The sequence below is a fragment of the Ischnura elegans genome, chromosome 3 (genome assembly GCF_921293095.1).
Source record: "Ischnura elegans chromosome 3, ioIscEleg1.1, whole genome shotgun sequence".
NCBI lineage: Eukaryota > Metazoa > Arthropoda > Insecta > Odonata > Coenagrionidae > Ischnura > Ischnura elegans.
In genome coordinates, this window is record NC_060248.1 from 105,705,045 (window position 1) to 105,712,934 (window position 7,890).

Below are 7,890 nucleotides of genomic sequence, written 5' to 3' on the forward strand. Positions count from 1 at the left end.
TTTTTTTAAGATTTCTTAGTTTACATTCTAAAGTATTTTGTATTTTAAAAAGTATTCAAAGTACTATATTGTAATTTGTTTTTCAAATACCTAAGTCGAAGGGATTTTGTATTTTGCATATCCCCTCATCCCCCCCCCCCCCATAGTTACGCCACTGGTGTATTTCAAATATTCCTCAAGGCAGGTTATATATTTTTAAGATATCTTAGTTTACATTCTAATGTATTTCGTATTTTAAGAAGTTTTTGTATTTTGCACTTCAAATACATTTTGAGCGGTACTTTGTATTTCAAATACTCCTCAGCCTGTATTTTGCCCTGCCTTGCTCCTACGTCACGCCCACCCCACTCCAACCACCTTGTCTTCTGGGCCGCTGCCCAACTTCCTCAGCAGCTGTCGCCCTCTCTCTATCCTTCACTGCAAGCAATCATCAGACGAGGAACAGCGTACGATATCCGGTGCGTCAGAGATGTTGTTATTGTTGCGAGCAATTCATTGGCATATCATTTTATGACTTTAATAGCCGCCCATTAGTTTCGGCTTGTTATGCGCTTTAATGCGCCGTTGGTAGGAGATTTACCGTATGCAAAATCAAAAGAGACTTTTTCAGGGAAACTTAGCCGTATTGAGGCACGGTAAAGTCAATTTGATCCATATATTACCTGACAGGAGGTAAATTATTCCACCTATTAGGTTAAAAGTGCAGTAATTTATATTTAAGAGGAGGGTTTTCAGCAAGGTGTGCTTCAGAATTCCATGAGGTGACGGAGAAAGGTGTATGTTCGTTATTTATGTTCGAGTGCTAGGTTCCCTCGAGTTTATGCAACAATCAGCTCCCACGGTTGGGGAAAGTCAAAATTTTATCCATCAAAAGTTACGAATTCCGAACTTTTTGTTTAGATACACCGTGAGTCACTAGTATGATTCGACCTCTTTCTTTCACACACCTTCAAGAAGGATGATGTAGCATACGCGATTCAATATTGAAAGTAATTTCCGTAACTAAACATGCTATAGCTCCAAGGAATTCATTTTCATGAACACACCTTATCGTTCTATATTGCTCAGCCTCCTTTAAATACCGTAGCTGTTGTTACGTGGCGTTTCACAATATTCAATGACATTGTCACAGCTTTTCAATTCTCCAGAAAATAAGAAATAGGATATAATAATTCTGTTGAAGCTAGAATTGATTTTTGTTCCAAATGAAGTTCCTCCCCTGGAGAGGAACTGGCCCTGCTACCATGAATACTTACAATCCTATGCATGTGGCTTAGTCCTATTCTGGTACTCTCACCTATTGGGATGAAAGAACTTTGTTTGTGAAAATTCAAGTAAACCTGAGTCATAAACCTTGTTAGCAAACAATTCTTATGCCCTCTGCTTAAAATACTCAATCATTTTTGTGCCCACTCTTAAATTTGCCCTTAGTCAAGAGACACTGTGACTTGAATATTAAGCTATAATGAACCAAGAAAGCCATCCAAACATTAATCCATATAATACTCCAGATTACTTAAATTGACCTCTATAGCTAGTAGTCAATCACCTCATTCACAACATTGAATTAACCTGGCATGACTTAGGAGTTGATCTCGAAGATGAGCATCTCTTAGTTCAAAGCAGCGTAAAGCGGTGTAATATAAGCTACAGTTTTAGTAGTTTCATGCATGTATCAACAGAGATAATGCTTATTTATGTGTGTAAAGATTGAAAATCTTTGATTTATTCGATAACAGGTAACAACGATCTTCTTGAATCCTTAAATAGGCTAAATTTAGGTTCAGAAAATCGGTCTTTAGTTTTAAAAAATGCTTTTTAATACTGTGGGTGTTATCTTTCCTCAACGTCCCATTCAAACTCACTATGCTAACCTTCCTTCCCCTAATTATGAATTTATAAATATGGAAGAATTAAAAGACGCCTATTCTCTTCAATCATCATCAATGTATTTCATATACATCGGGCACAAATAGTAATCAGGGGGACACCTCCAAGTAGGAATCAGATTACTTGATATTAATTTTATTACGCTTAATATAAAATATAATCCATTTCCGAATAATGAATCAAATGACATGTACTTACTTTTTGAGTCGATACATGAGTTCCGATCTTTTTGAAATATGTACTAAAAATTTGATGCTGTCTTGAATGTTTTTAATCCAAAATGCAGTTTGACAAATATGGGGAATATAAGAAGAAAATGAAATAAACGTGAGACCTGCCGAGATTTCCGAACTAATTTTAGCAGCTGAAAGGTTGAAGATGGCTCTAAGCGCAGTTTCTTCGGTGCTTGATAAATTAGTTACAAAACAAGCAATTTTATGGGCATTTAAAATAGGATTTCAATGACTTTATGTTAAATTTTTTGCCTTATATTCACTGCTGTAGTTGGGCCGGCACGGCGTACGCCCAAAAAATCCAAACTCGTTTTAAGCGTACCGGTTAAAACCTTTTTAAATCTGTAAAAAATAGCCCTACTGTAAATTGTCCAATGGATTTCAGAAAGAAAAATCGGAAATGATTATTTACTTGTCCAGAGTTATCTCGTGGCACATCTTGGAATTAATACAAGAGTTTAAGTTTGGACTTTCAATCGTGGCCGGATGTACATGTTCAGCTGTTGGTAATTTTTGGTCAGTACCACCAAAGTTTTTCCCAACTACAGCACTGCTTATATTAGACCTAATACTCCTCTTCTCTTAATAGCGGTAACAAAAATTTAAAATATTTTCGGGATTGAATACTTCTCTGAAATAAGCCGAATGCGACCAAAGAATGCAAGATCGTCGAAGCAAATTGAACCTGTTGATTCCGTGTGTAATACTTTGGCTATATGCGATTGAATTCATCACCACCCAAGACCAAATATTTTCAAATCAGTCATACAAACATTGAAATGCCTTCAAGTGGGATTTTGACTGTCCAAAAAAAGAAATGTACGGTGAAATTTATATCAACACGTTTCATAAGGATGGCGAGAATTTTCGTAATTTTTTTCCATGCGTTCCGGACGGATGATGAATATTCTCGTCGTTTAGGCGCGTAAAATTTCTATACAATACTATATACAGGTCGTACTATAGGTATTTGGTAGTACGTTTTCATTTTTTGCTCGTTTCTTACCATGAATGGAAGTATCGTAATGTTTGTCTAGGTGAAGTTATATTTAAAACATAAGCTTTTTAACCATGCTTAAACCAATGGCAGTTCGCCCACATTGACACATATTTTCATTCTCACCACTTCTATCAAGGTATGTCCTTCCTCTACATTTAAAAACCACGGTACGCAACTGCTTCTAGAATTATTATAATGGTTCTTAAGTTTCATATGGTCATTCCAGGAAGGAAGAAGACTGAGGGAAGAGTGCATTTGAGATGGTGGGACCAACTGAAGATGGATATGAAGCAGTGGCGGCTTGCTCAAAAGGACTCTCGGACGCCGCCCCTCCCAAATATTTGAAAAAGGAAAAAACATTAAATACCCATTCAATTATAATTATACATATAATTAACCAAAGTGTTTTTTCAATCGCATACACCGAAAATGTAGGAAAAACACGCAAAAAATAGCTCGAGTAGTTCGCATTTGTAGCTGTGGGGCGCTGGCCAGAACATCCCAATCCATCCCCATGCAGTTATATGAAGAGTGGTAGTGGTGGGGGCCGCGGGTTCTATGACGCGTCAAAGCTTGTGCCTTAAGGAAGTCTTGGGACGCCGCCCGAGCATGCGCAGAGCGACGTATTTAGTGAGTTTACGAGTTGGCCGTATAATCTTGGTGTTGCTTTGTTGCAGAATACCTTGTTTTGATGACCAGTTGACTTATGTGTAAATTGTTTTAATGTAAATAGGCCTAGTTGTAGTTGAGTTAATCGAGTTAGTGATTGTTAGTGTTAGTGATTGCTTTGTGTATTAGTGAGTCATAATGGTCTCTATATTGCCTTAAAAACTCACTAAAATACACAAAATATTAAAACATTTTGACCTCCCGGTGGAGTGTGCCCCTCCCAGCATTTGACTCACGAGCCGCCACTGGTATGAAGCTGAGTGAACCAAGATTAAAAGAGGCTGAAGATCGAGTCAGGTGGAGGGGATTCGCTGGTGGTGCTAAGAATCGCCTGAGATTCAGATGGCTGTGGGCGTGAGTAGAAGTAAGTTTTCGGATTATTATTTCCCGTGAGTTACAAACATGCAACTAATTTTTTCAGTCTCCACGGTCTGTATTAGTCGTCTCGATCGAAGACCGGGGTACTGCGTGGTGCGCACGAATATTACGATAGAGGATTCTCAAGGGGGCCTCTAGATGCGTTGCCGCCCTCCGCGAATTTAAATGGGATTACCAAATCCGACACTTGCGTCACTGAGGGGCAAAGCGATCCCTTAACAAGAAGAAATAAGCTGTAATCAGGGCTGATAGTGAAAATTTACATTCCTGATGATGCGATATCAACTGAAAATCAGCATAAGAAGGTTGAGGAACTAGTATGCAGCAAAAGAAAAGAGACTAAGGCAAGCACTAAACTAGGAAAAAAAAAGCTTGAAGAGATGAAATTATTTTGATAACTAGGAAACCAAATAATCAACGATGGAAAAAAGCAAGAAAGAAGTATAGTGCATGCGAAGAGGGCTTTTTACAAAAAGAAAAATCTCCTTTAAGCTGAGAATACAAGCAAAGAAGTAAACAAAAAATTCGTCAGAAGCTACACATGGAGCATGTTTCTCTAACGAAGCGAGGCTTGGACGTTGAGAGCCTCAAATAAGTAAAGAGTGGAAGCATTCGCAATGTGGTGTTATCGATGAATGATGATGATAAAATAAATTGACCGAATAAGTCATGAGGTAGCACCAAGAAGAGCAGGAAAAAAGAGACGTCTTCTAAGAACCTTAAGGAGAAGATGGGACAACTTAATTGGCCACATAATGAGGCATGATGTTCTGATGAAAAAATCGGTTATATTTAAAGAGTTGGTAAGTAATGAGTGCCCTAGAAGCGTGGGAGAAAAGGAAAATAAGAAAAGGGTCTTCTAAAAGCCTTAAAGAGAAGATGAAACAACTTAGTTGGCCTCTTCATGAAGCATGTTGGCCTGATTAAAACAATCGTAGAAGGACAGGTGGACGGGAAGAACGGCAAGGGACGGAATAAGTTACAAAGGAGAGGTTATAATGGATGTAAAAGAGAAGAAATACGTAGGTATGTATAGACTAGCGGTTAGGAGAGCGGAATGGAGAGCTGCGTTAAACCAATCTTAGGATTATTCAATTATGATGATGATGCGATCTTTCAAAGTCGTAACTTTTCATTGCTTCCTCGCGATTTCAAATACAACACTACAATATATTGGAAAAAAAGTTGATCGTTCTGCACTCATAGCAATGCTGCAGATATTTTTGAATGTCGATTAAAAGCGACCTCTAATGGGACGGATTGAGGCCTCCTCTATGTAGTCCCTTTGGTGGTGGGAGTTGATTTTCATCACGTCATGCGAATTCTCTCCCCGTCCAGGCCCGTCAACATTTCCTCCAACAGCCCTCCGGCGCTACCGCTCTCTCCCCCAACCCTCTTTTGCTTCCGTCACCGCAGCCGTGGCCTCCACACGCACCCCCTTTGTATTAACTTCCTGCTACACTGACTCCACCCTATCTCCTGTCTACGCGTCAACACCAAAAAATTACGTTTTCTCTTTAGAGAGTTATAACAAGAGAATGGTATGGCTTCAGTAATGCATTGGAAGATAGCAAGGATAAAGTGGCAGAGATTTTTCGAAGGCTGCCCGGTCTCTGGTTGGGTGCCTTGAGAGGGGCACTTCAAGTTCAACACTCCGTCCGTCGGATGGGACGTTTTTGCTGGGATTTCTCCTAAAATTTGCGTGTCAAAAACCCTGAGTGCGTTCGCGACTGATCAAACTTGAGGTAATAATTGAATCTGGCGATCCTTGAAACACACTTACTAAACATGTCGGCGTCTTGTGAAAATTTTGAGATAATTAACATCATAATAGTTAGAAAAAATACATATCTGAGTTCATATTCAAATTCATCGATCAAAAAAAAACCCTGAGAACAGAATTTTATTAAAAAAGCAAAAAGAATGCGGCCTTCCGTTTTTTTTCCAACATCACGGCATTTTCGACCACTGTGCGGCATCGGGCGTTCTCGTGTTCGTATCCAGTTGCACGAATATTACAAAAGAGGATCTTTAAGTCTGCCTCAAGATGTTTTGACACCCACCGCGGATTTAAATGGATGTACAAAAATCGCCACTCTCACCCTTGACGGGAACTTCTTGTAGAAATAAGCTTCATCAGGTCTGTTAACCAAAATTTATATTCCTGATTTTAGAATTTATCAAAATCATAACTTTTCAAAGCAATTCATTGCAATGTTGATTCAGTTTCTTGGAGTATAGGTGTTGAAGAATTTTAAATGTAAATTTTTCTCAACTATTGTGTACATTTATACACCTTCATAAGCGCTTTTTTGCAATGATTTGGATTTATTAATTCAAGTTTGTTGATTTTTTATTTTTACTTCATCCCAAGTATACCCCTCCAATGGCGATCTAGCATGAATGTATGTAAATTGTCATTAGGTTTGTCTGATTATACATTTTCACATCAATTAATTTGGATTTTAAACAAATACAAATCATTGCAAAAAACGCCCTGATGTAGATGTATCAGTATACCTAAATGTTAAATAAAAATTCATTTAAAATTCCATCAATACCTATACTCTAAGAAACTGAATCAATGTCAAAGATATAGGTCAAGTGATGGGAAAAACTCAATTCCTCGCAATCGCAAAAGCTATACAACACATAGTAAAAATGTGGATCGTTCTTCATTCATCGCCGTGCTGCATACATTTTTGAAAACTGATTTAGATGCGACCGAAGTGCAAACAGAAATAAACCTAAGGCAAGGCGAGGGTCATCAGCCCGGGGCCCCCTTGCCGCATGCGGCCCGCCGGCTAATTTATTGCGGCCTCTAGAGGCTAAAGAAAATATTGACATTATATCGACGCCCTCGTTAAAAAACGGGGCAGTCGTGGGACTGGCCGACAAAAGTGAAAACTGAAATAATTATAATCCATTTATTTTTTATATAGATTAAATATTATTAAAGAACTAATTTTTCCAGTAATACTCATTTTTCAACAAAAATGGAAATTATTTTTTGCAGCAACCTGTTTATTATTAAATACATATTAAAAATACGATGTGTATGAATAGAAAGTAACATCATTTATATATTAATGTATAATATGCTTTTATTTCTTTTATTTAATATGCTTTAAACCTATAATTGTTCACTATGCACATAAAATAAACTGCCTTAAATTGTACTGACCAGTATTTTTATAGCGTGTTCACTCTTCTGCACGAGCTCTTTATATTTAATGAACTTATACAATATACACTATAGATTTTTATTTTCAATTTTAATATTTTTAAAACAAAAAGACTTTAACAGTCTATATATTAACAATATATCAACAAAGTTTATTTACTATACCTAGTCAGCCTGCGTAGTTGAAATATTCATTGTAAATTTTTTTAAATTGTATGAAACTGAGAAAAATGATCCTCCCCGGCGGGGAATCGAACCCCGGTCTCCCGCGTGACAGGCGGGGATACTGACCACTATACTACCGAGGATGTGGTACTAAGGGACGAATTTTAAGACCGAAATATATATATCGCTGTAGCGATCGCGGTGTCGGGTCGGTGACGCTCACGCGAATTCTATGCTTTTTCCCCATCCCGCAAAAGTGCTTAACGACGCTAAAGAAGTTTTCACTTCAAAATAAACGATGTTAAAAATCGCATTGATTGATTGAAATTTGTAGCCAATAAACTTCATTGCGTTATGCAATTATATGTTGA

General features: G+C 37.8%; 1 non-coding gene across 1 annotated transcript; it reads right to left on the reverse strand.

Annotated features, from left to right (window-relative positions):
* Positions 1 to 7,590: 7,590 nt before the first annotated feature.
* On the reverse strand, positions 7,591 to 7,662 carry Trnad-guc. The gene has a single exon. It is a non-coding gene; the product is annotated as a tRNA-Asp (tRNA).
* Positions 7,663 to 7,890: the final 228 nt, after the last annotated feature.